The following is a 21,540-nucleotide window of genomic DNA, read 5'->3' as shown; positions in this document are numbered from 1 at the left end:
AGCTGCCACTATCCCTTGCAGTTAGGGATGGAGGAGGGATTTGATTCTGTTCACATTTAAAAGTGAACCTACATAATTTATATTTTCCAGTATGATACCCAAAATGAAAAAATTCTTCAAAAGGTGCACTTTTCCGAACTTTGCAATGCAAGTTCTTTGGCCCAGGAATGCGTACAAAATATATTTGCTAGGCTAAAGTGTACCTAAAAACGCAAATATTAGCAAAAATAACACAGAAATGCATTATATGGGAGGAAAATGCTTCGCAAAAAAAAGGCATCTTAATAAAAACTCACATTAAAATGCTGTTGAATTTTCATGAGGCCTTTTTTTTTCTTTTAAGAAAACTGATGTGGAACTGTGGAGAACTGAACTTGAGATGGGAAAAAATGGAAACTGAGAGAAACCAAAATAGAAAGATTTGCCCATCCCTCTCTGCAGTATGAGGGAAATAATACTGATATGGGTATTGTAAGGCCTACCGTGCAAAAGAAAATGATTTGTGCACACTGAACGATTTTGAGTAAATACTGTGTGTTATTGCCGGTCAAAGTTCGCTGCCTCCAGAGACCCCCAACCTTCACTAATGATACTAAAATTTGTGCAGATTCCCTCCCCTTGTTCTGCTCTTTTGTTGCTTCGTGGGTTGGCACTCCCTCATTTGTATCTCTGCTTCCCTCTCTGCGTCAGTGATCCATCGGAGCAAAAAAAGATGCTGTGGAACACTTCATGCCACAGTGACTCACTGCAATCCCCCCCCCCCTTTTTCAAATTAACAGATGTGGGAAATGTGCAAAACAGCACAGCCCTTACTACTGTGAGTAAAGTTGCACCAATGGGTATGGCGGGTTCCTGCCCCAAAGAGCTTATAGTCTAAAGGGTGTCAGTGGGCAGATCAGAGAAGGGTGGGAGAAGCTCAGGGTCATGGCAAGGAATGTCTAGAGAGAGGAATTAACTGTTGTCAAAAGTAAGCTTTCAAGTTAGGAAAAGGCAGTGTCAAGGACTGGGTAGAGGAGGAATGGCGGAAACTGCCTCCCCATCCTGACCCTTCCAGGGAGGAGGAAGAGGAAGACAGTATAGATTTACAACAGGGGTTTGAGGGAGGTAGCAACTCAGAGGCAGATGAGGGGGAAAGTTGGGAAATAATGGGAGAGTCAGAGCAAGAGCTGGCTGACACGTTGTCATTAGAAAGCATCCCAGACCCTCCATCTCCCAGAACCCGGCGAGCCTTAGGAGTAGGAGAGCAAAGGCAAGAATACTATTGGCCCAAAAATGGAGGCAAGAAGAATTACCAACGATGGAAGAATGGAGGATGAAATTAATGGACTATGCGGAACTTGACAAACTAATGGGAAGGATCCGAAACCGGTGGGACCAGAAATTTACCGAAGACTGGAGTAAATTTACGGATTATTTGAAAAGTATTTGTGATGAACGGACGACGTTTGTAGGTTTGCAAGAAGTTCTGTGAGGAATAATATTAGAAATATTGTAAAAATGGAGAAGGAGAGATGATATGTTAAGAGATGTAAAGGCAATATTAAGTTAGGAAATGCATAAGAAGTGATTAAGACAGAGGATTATCAGAGGTGCTGATGGAAGTCCAATAAGAATGTATTTGTGATAAATTGTGTGGTATGTTTTATAATTTTGTATGCTAAAAACCAATAAAAATATTTATAAAAAAAGAAGAAGTAGGAGAGCAAAGAGCTCAAAGAAAGAGGGCACATAGCAGCACCTGTAGAAGAGACGATGAGAATGACAAAGGAGGAAGTGGAAGAGATGGTGGGTGGAGATTCACTAGGGACAACACCATTGACCAAAAGGCTGGGTTCTATAGCCTCTCTCTGTGAAGATTGAAATAAAAAAGGACTGCAGAAAACTTTTCCTTGTCTTTATACTTTCCTGGGCAACCAGCCGGGAGCCACTGACAGCATCCTGGCAGGCAGGTCCATCAGTCCCATGTCTCAGCTACTCCTAGGTGTGCACCCGATGAGGCAGTTGCAGCAACAGAAACGTCCTGCCCCCAAACTCGGCTTATGTATCTCCCCCACTCAAGTTGTGCACAAGCAGGCGGAGACTCTGCCTGCGGGTCACCTTCTGCTCCTGCCACTTCAGTCCTCTCCTGGTCCTGCGAGACAGTGGAGCAGAGGTGGGGCAGCAGGAGGAGGTGTGGGAGCCCTTGACCCTACACCAGCCTGAGCTATCTCCAATCCTCACTCTCCAATCCTGCAGCATCTCCTGGCTCTGACTCTCGTCTCCTGGCTGTTACAGGCTCCCCCGGATCACCGATCCCTTCTTCCAAACCAGTTTCCAACTCCCAATTCATCCATATCCAACCACCACTCCTCAGTGTCCAGGGAGCCCCTGGTATTCAGATAACAAGGGATGGATGTGAGCAGGGGAAGTTAGCATGCACCTTGTCTTCTCAGAAATGACCTTATTCTCACGCACATACCCCATGTTGGTCTCTGATGGCACCATGGCAGCACTTGTTTGCCCTCCCTCAAACTGCATGGGGCATGGACCAGCACTGGGCCTGCTGAAGACAGCAATTCTCACCTCCTATGGTTTCCATACATACAGCCTATGTGTTAGGGACTGGTCTGGATCTGAAGATTTCGGAAGCAGTCGCAGGCAGATCAGCTTCTCTCAGAAGAGGAGGGGGAATATTCACACACACACACACACACACCCCGCCTCCAGCTTTTTCAGAAGCAGAAAGGGAGGCAGATGCAGACACAGAACCTGAACAGCGTAGAGGGGAGTTGCCCAGCTACGAGATAATGACAGGGAACCACAAGGGAGGGGACAGCTAGAAGAGAAGTCAATTGAGAGTATGAGGGACCCTCCCTCTCCCTGGACTCAGCGGTCTGAATGTATCAGAGATCAAAGGAGGCAGAGGGAGGAGGGTTTGGAGTAGGCAACTGCCCTCCTTGCGGAGAGCTGTGTATTTGTGCTCGCAACATGAAGCTGTAATAAAAGGACGATAAATCTATCAGTTGCTGGTTAATTCTTATCTGTGAAGTTACCAAAGGGAGGGGAAGGACTCTAATGCTTCACACTATGGCAGGGGGAGGAGAACGTAGCCACTGGGGTTCATGGCCACTGATAGCCCTATCGTCCATGGATTTGTCCAGTCCCCTTTTAAAGCAATCCAAGTTGGTGGCCATTGCTGCATCCATTCCATAGTTTGACTATGTGCTGTGCATAAACACAACTTAGTACATGGAAACTAAGGCTACTGGTAAGGTAATGGTATTAAAATAACTGTTAACGTTTGCCTGGTTTGGATGTTAAAATTTCACCTGGATGTCCAGTGAAAGTATATTCAAACTATGGGTGCATACAGTGGACGCTTGGGTTGTGAATGTGATCCGTGCGGGATGCACATTCACAACCCACAGCGTTCACAATCTGCATCTGCGCACGCGCGGGTTGCCATTCAGCACTTCTGCGCATGCGCAAAGTGCGATTTAGTGCTTCTGCGTTTGCGCGACTGCCGAAACCCGGAAGTAACCTGTTCTGGTACTTCCGGGTTTCAGCTGTCCGTAACCCAAAAAAACGCAACCTGAAGCGGCTGTAACCTGCGGTATGACTGTATACCACAAGGTTTTGGTATTCAAAGCAAGGGGGATCTCTCTCTAAAATCATTGACTGTGCATTTACTCATGAGTTTCCCTCCCATCTTTTTATTTTAAAAAAAGAAAAAAACAGGTGTAACAAAATCTACTTCCTTCAAAGGGGAGATGTAGGGCTTAAATCAATAAAGGCTAATGAAATCCTTTGATGTCCACAGATGAAAAATATCCTATTCATCAAACTTATGAAAACATTGACTTTTCAGAGCAGAGGATCAAAGGGGGGGGGGAATGGGAGGGGGGCAGATGTTATCAGCACTCATCTTAAATTGTAGGGGACGGTATTGTGGCTTAGGAGGGAAAAGCTGATGGAAAAATACACGTGGATTTAAATGATGTGCATGAAAGAAAGATTTGCTATATATAAGGTACGTTAGCTAGAAAAGAAGGAACACAAGATTTTGTCTGCTCTGGAAAGACACCCTCACACCAGAAATGTAAGCATGCTGGAAAGGAGATTGCTGCAGCTCTGAGCTGTAGTAGCCCCAATCTTCTCTACTTGCTTACACGTAGGATGAAGTGAACATTCAAAATGAGAGTTCAGTGTTATCTGCCCCTTGCTGTTTCCCCCACAATTACACTTCAGCATGTCACAGACAGAAAAGGCTCTCTGTCAGACAAGATAGCCACTGCCTCTCCCACCCTTTTAACTCCCCAGTCCTGACATTCATTCTCCTCTTACACTGGCTTTAGCAAGCAAGCACGACTCCCACAAGTGAGGGCGTGGATGACAGGAGCAGGGAAAGAACAGGAGCATTGACTGGTGTGCATTGGGACTGGCTGGGCAGACCACAGGGAGGCCAAGTGGCGGTTGAGTCCGAGCCAGCGCATGTTGTGCCTCTCAGCCTAACCTACCTCGCAGGTTTGTTGTAGGCAGGGGCGGACTTTGGTCTTTCACATGTCAGAGGCACCCTGTGCAAGGCCAAAATTCTGCACCCTCACCTCTCGTCTTCTGTTCTGCATGTGCACCACCTCACAGTTGTGGCACCCTCTCAGCTTGGCACCCAGTGTGTCACCACTGGCCTCTCTGCCGTAAATCCAGCTCTGAGGAAGAAGGGAAGAACCATGTGTTCCACCTTGGAGGAAAAGGTGGGGTATAAATGCAATAGACGCCCTGTCAGTGGCGTAACATGGGTTGCCAGTGCCTGGGGCTGAAGGGAGGGAAATGGAAGGAGTCTGCATGAACATTCAACTGCCTAATGGCATCTGTGTCACCCAGGAGATTGCAGCCGCATAGATAAGAAAAAAAGAGTTGTTCATTGTCTGAGAGATCACTTCCTGGTTTGCATGGAGAAGCCGTTTCTGACAGAGCCCAGTGACGGAAGCACACAACTGTACTGAGGCAGCACCGGGTTTTGAAATTTTGTGGCCCTAACAATTTTGCACCCAGGGCAACCACCCCTGTGGCCCTCCCACACTACACCACTGAGCCTTTCATTGCCCAGTTGATTTACCTGCAAATACCCTTGCATTAAGTGCTTAAGATGAACCTGATGGCCAACCTGATGACTATGAGAAGCCCCCAAGCAGGACATGAGTGCAACAGTGCACTTCCCACACATGATTCCCAGCAACTGACAGAACATAGCCATTGTGGCAAGTCGCCAGTGTGGTGCAGTGGTTAAGAGCAGTGGACTCGTAATCTGGGGAACCGAGTTCGCTTCCCTGCTCCTCCACATGCAGCTGGTGGGTGACCTTGAGCTAGTCACACTTCTTTGAAGTCTTTCAGCCTCACTCACCTCACAGAGTGTTTGTTGTGGGGGAGGAAGGTAAAGGAGATGGTTAGCCGCTTTGAGACTCCTTAGGGTAGTGATAAAGCGGGATATCAAATCCAAACTACTCCTCCTATCCTCCTCCTCTTCTTCTTCTTCTTCTTCTTCTTCTTCTTCTTCTTCTTCCTCTTCCTCTTCCTCTTCCTCTTCCTCTTCCTCTTCTCCTTCTCTGAGTTTGCCTAAAGCCATCCATGTTGGTGCCCCCTCTACTTTGCGGGATCAAATCCCATCATTTAACCTCCCCCCTCCCTCCACCTTCTTCATTTCCTTCCTTGCATCAGTGCCTGTTCAAAATACTCTCTCTCTCTCTCCTTCTGGGAACTCAGTAGATTTCCTTCACATTTCAAAATAAATAAATAAATTGCTGGAGTGTAATAGGAATCCTGCAGCCAGCCACACTGTTCCAGGGCCTCTTCACCGTTTAAAACGATTTTCTGCTAGAACAGCTGCATAAATTTCAAAATCAATGCTGTCCCATTTGCTGCCCACGATATGTCAGCTGCCCACCTGGGGCTTTCCCATAGGCTCAGGCTTTGGGGCATGCTTTGGAAGTCCAAAAAAAGGGTGTGATTTAAAGAGCCCAGGAGAACATCTACCTGCTTTGGAAGCAAAAGACCAAGAATGTTCAAAGCCTTTAATGCCAACTCTGGCCTGGCAATTGCAGCTTAGTCCAAACCTCCTTCTGCCCCCTGCCCACGCCACATCCCTGTGACATTTTCATGCTTCTCTTAGCTATAGAGTGACCCTTCCATTTCAGTGTAGAAAGCTCTCTCGTGCATCTATTTTTAAAAAATGGATTTTGCTGCTACGGATTTTGCAAATTCGTCGTGGCCACGAATTTGACCGCAGCTGCTTAACAGGAGACACATCTTATGGGGATTGTTCCCAGACACTGTCATAGAGCTGTTGCAGAGCCTGATGCAGCTTACAGGTGTAACATTGCAGTGTGGTGCAGAACATTGCAGAGCCAGTGTGGTGTAGTGGTTAAGAGCGGTAGTCTCGTAATCTGGGGAACTGGGTTCGCGTCTCCGCTCCTCCACATGCAGCTGCTGGGTGACCTTGGGCCAGTCACACTTCTTTGAAGTCTCTCAGCCCCACTCACCTCACAGAGTGTTTGTTGTGGGGGAGGAAGGGAAAGGAGATTGTTAGCCGCTTTGAGACTCCTGAAGGGGAGTGAAAGGCGGGATATCAAATCCAAACTCTTCTTCTTCTTCTTCTAATGCAGGTCCTTGCTGCAGTAGTGTAGCAACCCCCGCTGGTGCCCGGGGCAGACCAAAGTTATTGAGTAAATCAAAGCTGCTGAGCTTTCTTTTAGGGCAGCCAGCTGCCGATTTCAGGGGTAGGAAGTGGCTCCACCCCCCTGCACACCTGAAACACCTGGCAGCCACCAGGCCACAGTACAAACCCCTGTGCCTCCCTATAGAACCCCATAGCGCACCCCCTGGCTTGCTACGCTACTGCCTTGCAGATGGCCTTTAAGAGGGACAGGGCAAGTTCATGGTTGGATAGATCAATCTACAGCAATCAGTCATGAAAATGCAATAAACCTTCGATGTTCAGAGGCAGCTTCTTTCCCCCTATTTCCATTGTTTGGGAAGTGCAGGCTGCTTCTTGTGTAGCTCATATGGTACCACCCATGCACAAGAAAGGAATCGTTAGGCTTGGGGTTGTCGGAGCTCAGCCTACACTCGAGTAGGACCCTGGCAGAGACACATGCCCTACTGGCATGTTCTCTCCCTCCTGGTCGATCGTTCGGGAGCTTCAAAAGCTTTCTTCTGCCCGAACATCACAGCGACCAATGCCAACAGACACCGGCACACTTAGGGATCAGCAGAGTTTGTGCAGCTTGCGTAACAGACCTCAGCAACTCAGCATTTTGGCTAATCTACTTTATTTACATATAAACACACACGCAAAGCACTGCAACATGGCTCCCTCTCTCTCTAGCATCAGACAGCAAAGAGAAAAAAGAACAAAGGACAATAGTCCCACTTCACGGAACACAGTAACACAAACATCCTGTCTCCGTCACTTCCCACTCAGTGGAGTTAAAACATACACCGTCAAGTGATAGACAACAATCGCATGACTGCAGTCATGGAACAGGAATTCTAACAGGGGTAACCCTGAGGATTTCATTGGGAAGGAGGGAGGGAGACCCTACAAATAGGCCAATGAAGCCTGGGCATGTTCAGTTGGCATAGAATGCTGACTAAAATTTCGAGGGAATGGAATGGAATGGAACTCTGAACAGGAAGCAGTCTGCGCGGGAACATTTTGTTGCAGATTGCGCTTGTAGTTCTGAATACCAGTTGCTGGAGACAAGCAAGGCTCCTTTCATTGAAAAGACAGATACATTTCATACTCCTTGATTTCTCCCTATTCTCCTTCTCCATCAGTCCTCCTGCTCAGCCAGCCACCATGCCACCTGAGAAAAACCCATCTTGTTATTCACGTCGCTCCAAATTGTAAAACCCTAAAAGGCTTTCCCCAATCAGATTGCGTTTCTCTATAGTGCCACTTCTCCTAAAGACCACTCAACTGTACGAAGCTGTTGCCGCTACTCTGGACTCCCACTGTTCAAACCGAGGCGTGCTTGCGCCCTTCCAATCCATTAGCGCCAGTCTCTGTGTTATGCTATGCCAGCTAATAAACTGAGCATTGCCTTGCACGGCTGCCATAACCGGGCAAGGCTGTTTTACTTAATTAAAGCCGCAATGATGATAATGGCAAACGAAGGGGCTGCAATGCATTATTCATGCACCAAGACAATGTGCTGGATGGACGCAAGCTCTGCAGAATTGAATGTGAAGGAGTTGAGCGCAGCCCAATTCACGTCAAAACATGGGAATGCAATTGCACTGGAGAGGCTCTTTTATCCGGACGAGTCCAGGTGACAAACTGCCAAACAATTCCCAGACTGGGCTGCACTCAGATCTCGCAGAAAGTGCTGCATTTTTAATATCTCTCAAGCCACATTTTCGGTTTAATCCATCTATTTATGCCCTCCAAATGTTCTCGTAAGAGGGAAACGGGCATTCCTGTGGAGGCGTAAAGGGTAGTCAGGGAAGCCCAAAGAGAACAAATCGAAACATTTTAATGATAACCAGCCCCATCCTACACGTGTCTACTCAGAAGAAATACCCACTGAATTCAATGGGACTTCTTTCCAAGTAAGTGGGTATAGGGTTGCAGTTCACAGATTTCAGTGGAAGTGATCTGAGCACGTGTTAAGAAATAAATGACTTTTGTTACACATGCAATTTATTTCAGGGATGGGGGGCAAATTGTGGAAGGGGAAACTCACCACAGCTAGAGTTTCTTCCAAAGGTTCCTAGTGGTCCCCAGCTTTCCCAACAAAAACCACCTCAAGAGATGCTGCATGGTGATATATTGCCGCAAAATTTTCCCCAGGGGAATAGTGACCGCCAGTGTAATTCCCTTCCCCACCTGCAGTCTGAAACGGCGCAATCCATTCTGCAACTCCCGTTCTGCGGTATGCCTACACCAGGCCTGATTAATCAAGCACCAAGTGATGGATAAAGCAACATTAGATCCATGATCCATCCATGCATGTTCACCAGCCTTGACTCCCCTCACCTGCAAACAAGGGCAGTGTGTCATGTTTTGTTGTTTGAGGTGAAACGCAAAGTCACCTTTGCCCTGCTGCTGCCGCCATTAAAGCACCACTTTACCCAACACTGCCAACTCTGCCACCAGCATTGGCACCAATTTGGGGTGAGATTTTGCCCGTCTTGGGCAAGATGTCAGAGAAATCATGCAAGATCTTGCACACTCTGCAAGATCTTGCAGTTTTTCAGCTGATACTGGCATGGTTCTGCCGCCTGAGGCAGCCTCCTCAGTTTGCCCAATGGTTGAGCCAGCTCTGCTGAGTTTGTAACATCGGTCATCAGTTTGGCATTGCAACGAGAGTGCAATTTCAACACAAGATAAATTTCAGGGCTGGATTTAGGGCTGTGCGAGTTGTGCACACACACTAGGCGCTGAGCTGAGGAGGCGTCATCTTAAAGCCTGGCAAATGAGGCGTTGGGCTTTGGGAAGGAGGACGGAGGTTTTGACAGGGTCCTAGAGTCCTCCCGACTCCTTCTCAAAGCTTAGTTAGTGCTTTCCCAACTTTGGGAAGAAGGTGGGAGGGCTCTAGAACCCTGCCAGAATCTCATGCCTCCTTCCCAAAGCCCAGCACCTCACTGGGGGAAGGGGGCGCCAAATTTTGGGCTCCCACAGGGCACCATAGTACGCAGACCCACCCCTGGATGCAAGGCAGGTATAGGCAAACTCGGCCCTCCAGATGTTTTGGGACTACAATTCCCACCATCCCTGACCACTGGTCTTGTTAGCTAGGGATGATGGGAGTTGTAGTCCCAAAACATCTGGAGGGCCGATGCAGGGCCTCTACCATCCCTGCTCCCACTAGCCTTTTGTTCATGTGGCAAGAAGGATCCACTAATAAAAATCTGTTTCCATGTGCGGCTCCTCCTGCCTGAATCCTACTTTACCCTGAGAAAACTAAAAACTGCTGGAAACTGTTTTGTTTCCTCCAGATCCCCTGAATGCTCATGGAGATTCTCGAGTCCTAATTAAATCACAATCAGCTCATTTTTGCATCTCCCTTCTGAGAGCGTATTTCGCATCACAATCATCAGCAAATGAGTGCAACTGTTTAGCCCCATGGCTGAACATGGAACACTAATCAAAAAGGCCACTTGAAACAATAAGGAACAATCACTTGTTGAGAGGATGGAGTCAACCAACCCTCCTCAGATGAATATTCAGGTCCCTGAATTCCAAAAAAACAACAACCCAAAAAACTTTTGGGCTTGATTGTGCTGCAATTTTCTCAACTGAGCCTAATTAGCCAAGGATTTAATTGATGATATTTGAAACTGCAACACACCATTTCATGACACTAATACTATGCAGATGATTTAAGTGTGTAAGGAAGAAGCTTTTAAGGGGAGTATATCATGGCAGTAAGCTCCACAACATATACAACTTGAGGAGAAAGACACAAGATATGTTTTGTATTCTACGGTCAAGCCTTGTTGAGAAAACGGTGGCATACAACTACACAGGGAGGGGACTCCTTCAGAACAACACAGCCAGGCAGAACTTGAGTTACCTCAGCAAGGATCTTGCCAATCTGAGGGGTGCGATGGCACTTTTTCTCCTGGCGCCGTTGGGCCTGCCCTCACTTAAATATAGTGCACCCACCTCACCGAACACCAGTTTCACGAATTCCTACAAACCACCCCAGATTATCTTGTGGGGGGACTTGTGTGAGGAAAAACTAAATAATTAGGAGTCTCAGGCAGGATTTGATCAAATAAACAACAAAGATTTTATTAAACAAAGAAATTTTATGACACAAGTGGGTAAAACATAGGATACTTCAGATCAGAATGCTATTTCACTTCAGTTCCTTCTCAGTTGTTGCACAGCTGTTGCCGCTTAATATTTTGGTTCTTCCACAAGGTGGTACTTCCTGTCAATTGCACACCCCTTAGACAACCCTACTCCTGTGGTACTCCAAATAACAGACCCACGGGGTCTCCCCTCTTAACTGGTTTGGGAGTCTTCTCTTTTTGTAGAAGAATCTCTCCCCTCCTGACTGGAATGAAACCTAAGTAGACTGTATCCTCACAGCTTCTACTTCTCCTGACTCAGCCTCCCAGTTAATTCTTGGCCTAATTACTCTTACAGGACACCACACACTGTCCTTCACACCAAGCTCAAAGACTCTTTTCTGTAGCTTTTGATATATTCCTCAGAGTGGGTGTCTCTACCCAGAACCAACTCTCTCTCTTCTCACTCTGTATCTCCCAACCTACCAACTGTCTCTCAAAATCCTCTCCTTTTCAACTCCCCCTCCTGGAACCCCAGCCAATCATAAGCTGCCTTTTGTTAACCGTTTGCTGGCAGGGGAAAAGAAAAAGAAAGCACTCGTTGACCCAACCTGCCCAGCAAAAACAAACTTTTCCATCACAAGGGGTTGCTCAGCAATGCCTCACCTCCCCCCCCCCCCAGGTTGGCTAATTGTAAACAGAATTGACTCTTACATTACTAACTGAATGATCCCTGCTGCTATGCTCACAACAGGGATGACCTCTCCTATGAGGTGCATCTTCTGGTGACATTGATATCATTTTGGCACCTGGTGATGATGCAACTCTTTGCCCAGGCTTTGGGGGAGGAGTGAAGCTTATCTTAGGCCTTATCCACACTTACGTTTTGCCTTCCACTTTCTTTAAAGCTCTGTGTTCGAGGGCTCTGTTTTTTGCCCTGGTGCTTTCCCCATGGAAACCTGCCCTTTAACACTGACATGCAAGAAGCAGAAATTCGGGTTCTCTGTGGATTGCTGTTTGCTCCAATTCAGCTTTGATGGGGAAAGTTCCAGAGCGAAAAAACCCCAAAAACCTGAGTGTTCAGACATGGCGCATTAAAGCGCACTCTGTGCCTGGAAAGTGAGGAAGTGTGGACAAGTCCTTTGTCGAGACGCTTCTTTTTTCAAAGGGCATTTGGAGGAGGCGAGATCTAATTGCTGGCACTGCCCCTCATGTGGAATTTAATGGAGTTTAATGGAGTAAGCGCCCTTAAACTCAGTACAGTTGGGACAACTGGCGGAGGAAGACGGGTGCGGGGGGTGCGCTCCGCACCGGGTGTCAGCCATGAGGCTGGGTGACATCGCCACACCGCCCCCCTCCCACGCTCGCTGTGCGGGTGGCACCCCGGACGCTTGCTGTGAGGGCGGAGGGCCGCTAGGGACGATGCTACTGTGGGTGGCTAGCGACGCTCCCCAATGCTTGCTGCGCTGGAGGCTAGCACTCCCTCACGCTCTCCATGTGGGTGGCGGGTGGCTAGGGACGTTCGCCGGTGGGCGGCTAGCCCCGCCCCCTGCCGCTCCAGGTGCTGGGGCAGGTAGCACCGCCCCTGGCTGGGACAACGTTGTTGCACCCAGGTCTATCTTGCTGGCTTCCCACAGGCATCTAGTTGGCCAATGTGACAACAGGATGCTAGATAAGATTGGCCTCTGGCCTGATGCAGGGATCTTATGTTCCTACGAGCATGCAACAGAACTGATTTACAAGGACGGATAGCTAGAAAACCAGAGCTGTCCCTTTTGTTGTTGTTTAGTCATGTCCGACTCTTTGTGACCCCATGGACCAGAGCATGCCAGGTACTCCTGTCTTCCACTGCCTCCCACAGTTTGGTCAAACTCATGCTGGTAGCTTCGAGAACACTATCCATCTATCTCGTCCTCTGTCGTCCCCTTCTCCTTGTGCCCTCCATCTTTCCCAACATCAGGGTCTTTTCCAGGGAGTCTTCTCTTCTCATGAGGTGGCCAAAGTATTGGAGCCTCAGCTTCAGGATCTGTCCTTCCAGTGAGCACTCAGGGCTGATTTCCTTAAGAATGGATAGGTTTGATCTTCTTGCATTCCATGGGACTCTCAAGAGTCTCCTCCAGCACCATAATTCGAAAGCATCAATTCTTCAGCGACCAGCCTTCTTTATGGTCCAGCTCTCACTTCCATACATCACTACTGGGAAAACCATAGCTTTAACTATAGCTTTCCCGAGTAAGATGCAATTGGAGCATATACAATGATGCATAATAAGATGTGGGTATTTGGGAAGCTTTAGTAAGTGATAGGAAGTGCACTTCTCAAAATCTCAGCATCTGCTCCCCTCCCCCCCGCATTGCAATCAATTTCTGAATTAGTTTCACACCTACACTGAGGCTGATGCACATCTGCAAAGATTCTCCCCCCCTCCACACCCATTAAATCTACAGATTTCATTTAAGCTTTAGATGCCGGCCTAAAAAAGCAATCTGATTTTACTTTCCAAACCAGACAATCATTTTAGCACAAGTCATAGCATCAAAGCCGTGTTGCTCAACGCTTTCTTGTGGCACCCTACCTCGCTCATATGGTTAATTACACGACACTCCTGGAGAGAGCAGATGAAGCAGCAAAAAAAAAAAAAAACACCACCTGATCTCATTAAAGGAGGCTTAGCCAAGAGAGGAGGAAAGAGAAGTGGTTTGGGACCAAGCTGAAACCTTAGAAGAAATAGTAGGGTTTCTGTCCCCCAGTGATGTTCCTTAGGATGGGGTGAAAACAGGGGCTCTGGTGGTATTTGGACACTGAATTTTGGAATCCATCTGTCCCCCAAATCCAAATATTGCTCCCAGACAATATTTTTCCCGAAAGAAGAAAAAGAAAAGAAAAACCCATCTCAGATGATTAGAGGCTTTTTCTCAAGTAATTAAACCAAAACGTCTCATTAGCTGTGCCACATAATCTAATGACCCAGTTTATTTCATCTTACAAATCTAGGCAGATCTAAGTGATACTGTTGCATTGTCCTTTCAAAGCTGCTTCAAATTATTTCATAAGGCTCCCAGGCTGCCTATGCCATGACTTGAGCAATCTTGCAAGCAAAAGCACGGCACAAAAAGTGGGGAACTTGGAAAAATGAAATGACTTGCCCATAAATTGCATTAATTGCTACCTAAAACTCCTATTGTGGATGTGCCTTAAAACAAGCATGCATTTTTAGTTGGGAGTAACTTTTGCTATGGTTTTCCCAGTAGCGATGTATGGAAGCGAGAGCTGGATCATAAAGAAGGCTGATCGCCAAAGAATTGATGCTTTTGAATTATGGTGCTGGAGGAGACTCAAGCCCATGGACTGCAAGAAGATCAATCCTATCCATTCTGAAGGAAATCAGTCCTGAGTGCTCACTGAAAGGACAGATCCTAAAGCTGAGGCTCCACTACTTTGGCCCCCTCATGAGAAGAGAAAACTCTCTGGAAAAGACCCTGATGTTGGGAAAGATTGAGGGCACAAGGAGAAGGAGACGACAGAGGATGGGATGGTTGGACAGTGTTCTCGGAGCTACAAACATAAGTTTGACCAAGCTGCAGGAGGCAGTGGAAGACAGGAGTGCCTGGCGTGCTCTGTTCCATGGGGTCACGAAGAGTCAGACACGACTAAACGACTAAACAACAACAACAACTTTTGCTGGGATGTGCCCACTGGGTAAAAGTAAAGGTAAAGGGACCCCTGACTGTTAGGTCCAGTCGTGGACGACTCTGAGGTTGTGGTGCTCATCTTGCTTTACTGGCCGAGGGAGCCGGTGTACAGCTTCCGGGTCATGTGGCCAGCATGACTAAGCTGCTTCTGGCGAAACCAGAGCAGCGCATGAAAACGCCGTTTACCTTCCTGCCGGAGCGGTACCTATTTATCTACTTGCACTTTGATGTGCTTTCGAACTGCTAGGTTGGCAGGAGCTGGGACCAAGCAATGGGAGCGCACCTTGTCACGGGGATTCAAACCGCCAACCTTCTGATCGGCAAGTCCTAGGCTCTGTGGTTTAGGCTCCTGCAAATGCACGAAAGAGCCCGAGTGAACCTTAATGTTCCTAAACCTTTTTGCTACCTATAAAGGAAGACTATGGTTCAATCTGGGAGAATATTCTGCACTCATTCAAAACCTGGAAGAAAAACTCCAGAATTCATTTTTTGGGGGTAGAGGCAGGATTTTACTCAGAGGAGACCACCTGAAATTAATGGATCTAAGTTAATTATGATAGTTAATTTCAATAGGTCTTCTTTGAGTAGCACCAGCATTGGATCCAACCCATTGTTTGTTTTTGAAATTAGACTTTTAAAAAATACATACATCTCAGCCTTATTTCTTATAATTTTTAATGCAATCGTATCCATTTACAAATTCAAGATACAGTTTATACTGTGCTACCCTTTCTATCCACCATCTTATCATATTGAATTCAACAATATACCGTAAATAGTTCTTGCGAAAATCAAATTAGGATAAAAGAAAACACATTTATTTATTTAATTCTTCAAGCAAAGTTGTCTTAGGAGAATTGGGTTTTTTTCCAGTTCTATGTAAGGGGTGGAGTTTTACTCAGAGTAGAGAAACCAAAATTGCCTTCCATAAAACCTGCAGCAAAATTAGAATGAAAAAGGACTTTTCATTACAAAGGGCGATCTAGCTTCAAATGCTAACCGTCGACATTTATATATTGATTCTGGAGACACTGAGAAGACAAGAGCCATTTAAATGTTTACAGTATCTAATCTTTCATTACGTGCCATTTGTGTGACCCATAAAACAATTTGCCTTTTGCATAGGGAGACTGAGGCAGGTAGGTGATGCTTATCAAATACATTAAGGTCAAAAGCGTCCGAAGGTGACATCCATCTCCTTTCACTTTTCCCACACCCTCGTTTTTGTTCTACACGGCGACATCCTGGGGAACAGCTGGATGATTTATATCACAGATGGTAATTCTTAAATATCTTTAATACCAGTGTGGCAACTCATCCATCTTGAACTGAGAGATATATTCCAAGATTATTTATTCAGGCGTTGAATCATTAACTGCCAAAAGGCACAATCTAGCATAAATCCATTTGCTCTTCCTTCAGGGATCTGGGGGGGGGGGGGGGAATACTGTTTGGGAAGATTTGTACCTGTTGGGGCAGGGGAGGGTGGACCTTCGAGCTGGTATACTGATGCCTGCTTGCTCAGTTATACCAGTTTGCAAGGGATGCGGGTGGTGCTGTGGTCTAAACCACTGAGCCTCTTGGGCTTGCCGATCAGAAGATCGGCAGTTTGAATCCCCGCGGTGGGGTGAGCTCCTGTTGTTGTGTCCCAGCTTCTGCCCACCTAGCAGTTTGAAAGCACACCAGTGCAAGTAGATAAATAGGTAGCACTGTGGCGGGAAGGTAAATGGCATTTCCATGCGCTCTGGTTTCTTTCACAGTGTTCTGTTGTGCCAGAAGCGGTTTAGTCCTGCTGGCCACATGACCCGGAAAGCTGTCTGTGGACAAACGCCGGCTCCCTCAGCCTGAAAGCGAGATGAGCGCCGCAACCATATAGTCACCTTTGACTGGACTTAACCGTCCAGGGGTCCTTTTACCAGTTTGCATGAGCCATGTAACTTCAGAGTAGAGATCTTACTGAAGATCAGAATTTCTCTTCCATGGTTTGTTTGGGGTTTTTTGGGGAATCCAGTGATGCTGCTGTGATTGGTCACAGCTGAATCTAATAACATCTTTCAGTGAACATTGTTCCTTAGCCTCCAACATTTCTCCGATGTAAATAGAGATGTCCTATTCAATACTACTGCTGCTGCTTCTATTACTACTACTACTAATTTTTTATACAGTGGTACCTCTGGTTACGAACTTAACTCATTCTGGAGGTCCATTTTTAACCTGAAACTGTTCTTAACCTGAAGTGCCACTTTAGCTAATGGGGCCTCCCGCTGCTGCTGCGCCGCCACCGCGCGATTTCTGTTCTCATCCTGAAGCAAAGTTATTAACCCAGGGTACTATTTCTGGGTTAGTGGAGTCTGTAACCTGAGGTACATTCTGGGAGGTTTCCAACATATATAAAAACATAATAAAACATTAAACATTGAAAAACTTCCCTATACAGGTCTACCTTCAGATGTCTTCTAAAGGTTGCATAGTTACTTTTCTCTTTAGCTTGGCAGTTGCATAACTCCAGTCCCTTCAACATTTCTCTTGTGAAAACGAGGGCATCCTAACATACCTTCCAACATTTCTCTGATGAAAATAGGGACGTCCTAAGGAAAAGTGGGGCACTCCAGCAACAAATCAGAAACTGGGATGGCTTCTCTAAGTCTGGGGCGGTCCCTGGAAAATAGGGATACCTGCAGGGCCTGTTTTTCTGCATTTTGCTAGGGATTGTTCCATTGATGGTCTGTATACATTCATGCCTATTGTTCTTGCTGATGCCATTGTGGCAGAGAATGTGACTTGCAGGCGTTTCTACAGGAAGACGATTTTTATGATTTTATGAATCAACAGCAAAGCCACTTACAGAAGCAGCTTAAGAATCTCCTTGCAGAATTCATTTCGGCAGAGCATCCGACAATATGCTAATTTAGCTCTTCATTTCGGAATTGGGCTAGAAGTCAACACAACTCAGCTGGGGCTGCGGGATGGCGGTGGGAGAGGGAGGGAGGGAGGGAGAGGCAGGAAGAGTACGAATCAATAGTATCAATTATAATGGACTGATATAAAATTCCTTATATGCTTTAAAGCATAAAGGCACAGGTCAAATCTGTGTCCAGGGCAGCTGTTTACCAGCTTCATCTGGTACACAGGCTGAGACCCTATCTGCCTGCGGACTGTCTTGCCAGAGTGGTGCATGCTCTGGTTATCTCCCGCTTGGACTACTGCAATGCACTCTACGTGGGGCTACCTTTGAAGGTGACTCGGAAACTACAACTAATCCAGAATGCGGCAGCTAGACTGGTGACTGGGGGCGGCTGCCGAGACCATATAACACCGGTCTTGAAAGACCTACATTGGCTCCCAGTACGTTTCCGAGCACAATTCAAAGTGTTGGTGCTGACCTTTAAAGCCCTAAACGGCCTCGGTTCAGTATACCTGAAGGAGCATCTCCACCCCCATCATTCTGCCCAGACGCTGAGGTCCAGCGCCGAGGGCCTTCTGGCGGTTCCCTCATTGCGAGAAGCAAAGCTACAGGGAAGCAGGCAGAGGGCCTTCTCGGTAGTGGCGCCCGCCCTGTGGAACGCCCTTCCAGCAGATGTCAAAGCGATAAACAACTACCTGACATTCAGAAGACATCTTAAGGCAGCCCTGTTCAGGGAAGTTTTTAACGTGTGATATTTTACTGTATTTTTGGTTTCTATGGAAGCCGCCCAGAGTGGCTGGGGAGGCCCAGCCAGATGGGCGGGGTATAAATAATAAATTATTATTATTATTATTATTATTATTATTATTATTATTAAAGTGAATGAACGCCTTAAAAATAATTGGAGATGTGTGGTGGACTTGTAAAGAGGTAAAGGCTTTCTGGAAATGGTATATAATGTGAAATATACTCAGAGTCAAGTGTGAATTTCATGCTCTTTATTCAGCTGATAGTAGCAATGAATGAAACTTTCCCCAAAACGTCTAGCTATATATGCATTATTTACACAATGGGCTCCTCGTGATTGGCTAATTCCAGGCTGCTCCTGAAGGCCAATCAGGTTGCTGATTCACTTCCACCTGGAGCTGGATTGGGTGGCTCCTGCGGACCAATCAGACTGCTGCATTCTGGATCCTATTGTTCTAGGATTCAGCTCAGTGCATAACATAATGACTTAAAGAAAGTGTTTAAAAATACTTTTGTTAAAAAAAAACCAGAAGCCTTTCTACTGAGTATAGTGAGTGAAGAGATACCTAGGGAAGATAAAATACTGTTTATGCATGCAACAACCACGGCAAGAATTCTTTTAGCCCCAAAATGGAAACAACAAGAAGTACCAACAAAAGAAGAGTGGCAGATGAAGATGATGGACTTTGCAGAACTGGCGAAGCTGATGGGAAAAATCCGAAACCAGCAAAATCAAGTATTCCAAAAAGACTGGGGTAAATTCATACGATATCTTCAATATCATTGTAAGCAATTAACATCACTAGCAGGGTTATGTGAAGACTTTTAATGAGAAGTTTTCTATCTTTCTATATTTATTTAAATTTTTGAGATATTCTGTAATGAGTGTAATTAGAATTGGAAAATGTGTAAATTGCAATGATATAAAGGTTTATTTCGAAAGCCATGAGGCGGGAGGGAAGGAAGTCGATAGGCTCTAAGAGCCAAGGCGGTATAGTGGATAAAGATGGTGTGAATGTATAATATTAAATGGAAAATAAATAAAAATTATATTTTAAAAAAATCAGAGATTTGTGTGTGCATGCACATACGTTTTGCTTTGTTCCTTTGAAATGAAGAAGAAGAAGTAGAGTTTGGATTTGATATCCCGCCTTTCACTCCCCTTCAGGAGTCTCAAAGCGGCTAACATTCTCCTTTCCCTTCCTCCCCCACAACAAACACTCTGTGGGGTGAGTGGGGCTGAGAGACTTCAGAGAAGTGTGACTGGCCCAAGGTCACCCAGCAGCTGCATGTGGAGGAGCGGAGACGTGAACCCGGTTCCCCAGATTTCGTGACTACCGCTCTTAACCACTACACCACACTGGCTCTCTCATTTCACTGGACGTGAAATGTCCCATTATTTTGCTTCCAAAAACTTCCCCCAAAATAATATTTCCATCCAGATCAACCTTGCAAAAACTTGGATATGCTACAACACTGGAACCCAGACGCAGCTTGAAACAACAATTTTAACAGATTGGTGACACCCCTCATAACTGAATCCCAGCAGATGCCTCGAGGACGGCAGTCAACATGATAGTAAATATACCAAGGGATTCCTATGACACTAATGTGTTTTATTAGGGCTAAGGAGCCTCATTTCTATGATCTAACGCACACTTACCCTTTTCCCTGCCCTTCAGTTATTGCCAGGACATATGGCAAATTAGGTTTCCGCACATTAGCGTTCTTCCTTTAATTAGCAGCAATTAAAACGAGGCGGCGGATTATTTTTCAGCCTGGAGTCACACCTGTGTTGGCCAAATTTAGTTATGACGCCTCATTGATTGATTGATTGTAACTTACATCCTAAATCACAGGGATAGGATTTGCTAGAGGGGACCAGTCCATATGCTCCAGATCATGTTCCTCACTTTGACTACACAGGGACAGATTAAAGGACAGTTTAGAAGAGTTTGGATTTGATATCCCGCTTTATCACTCCCCTTCAGGAGTCTCAAAGCGGCTAACAATCTCCTTTCCCTTCCTCCCCCACAACAAACACTCTGTGAGGTGAGTGGGGCTGAGAGACTTCAGAGAAGTGTGACTGGCCCAAGGTCACCCAGCAGCTGCATGTGGAGGAGTGGGGAAGCGAACTCGGTTCCCCAGATTACGTGTCTATCGCTCTTAACCACTACACCACACTGGCTCTCAGGGACAAATCCATGCCATCCACCTCCCAGAAGAATTGGGCTGCCTCTGCAAACATTTTCCTAGTAACATTTAGATAGATAATAGACAGATACATAGATAGAAAGACAGATAGATGATAGATTAGATAGATAGATAGATAGATAGATAGATAGATAGATAGATGATAGATGATAGATGATAGATAGATAGATAGATAGATAGATAGATAGATAGATAGATGATAGATGATAGATGATAGATAGATAGATAGATAGATAGATAGATAGATAGATAGATGATAGATAGATGATAGATAGATGATAGATAGATAGATGATAGATAGATAGATAGATATAGATAGATAGATAGATAGATAGATAGATAGATAGATGATAGATAGATAGATAGATGATAGATAGATAGATGATAGATAGATGATAGATAGATAGATAGATATAGATAGATAGATAGATAGATAGATAGATAGATAGATGATAGATAGATAGATAGATAGATAGATAGATGATAGATAGATAGATAGATGATAGATAGATAGATGATAGATAGATAGATAGATATAGATAGATAGATAGATAGATAGATAGATAGATAGATGATAGATAGATAGATAGATGATAGATAGATAGATGATAGATAGATGATAGATAGATGATAGATAGATAGATGATAGATAGATAGATAGATAGATGATAGAAAGATAGATAGATGATAGATAGATAGATAGATGATAGATAGATGATAGATGATAGATAGATGATAGATAGATAGATAGATAGATAGATAGATAGATAGATAGGTAGATAGATAGAGTGAGTCAGGTGTGCATGCAGGAGCCAGGCCCTGTGACCAATAGGAATTTGCAGGACTGAGGCCTTCCTAAGTTTGTTCGGAAGAGGCAAGGCGCGGCCCCACAGGTGAGGCCGATTAGTAACTCACAACACCTGGTGGCAAGAGCTGGGAAGGGATCTTTGCCACAGCAACACGCTTCCTGCCTTGCTGTGTTTGGCTTCTTGCTTCCTGATCCTTGAACCTTGGCTTCTTGAGCCTCTGACCCCTGACTTTGTGACTCCTTGCTTCCTGACCCTCAGGCCCGTGGCTTCTTGACTCCCGGCTTTCTGACGCTCGGACTCTTGGCTTCCTAACTAATGGCTTCTGGACCCCCATTCCTGCTCCTACCCCACCATCTTGCCCCCGGTCCTGACGTCCCCTGCTGGGACTTCGATTGCC

At 45.9% G+C, this 21,540-nt stretch overlaps 1 protein-coding gene across 1 annotated transcript in view; it reads left to right on the top strand.

Annotated features, from left to right (window-relative positions):
• ZFAT (zinc finger and AT-hook domain containing) overlaps positions 1-21,540 on the top strand; it is a 668,318-nt gene that overhangs the window by 106,904 nt on the left and 539,874 nt on the right. The window contains exon 14 of the transcript XR_014549936.1: positions 16,256-16,386. The gene's annotated coding sequence lies outside the window, so the exon portion shown is untranslated. The remainder of the gene's footprint in view (positions 1-16,255; positions 16,387-21,540) is intronic.

The sequence above is a fragment of the Podarcis filfolensis genome, assembly GCF_964270895.1.
Source record: "Podarcis filfolensis genome assembly, chromosome: 7".
Lineage (NCBI taxonomy): Eukaryota > Metazoa > Chordata > Lepidosauria > Squamata > Lacertidae > Podarcis > Podarcis filfolensis.
This window is presented reverse-complemented; position numbering and strand designations above follow the sequence as displayed.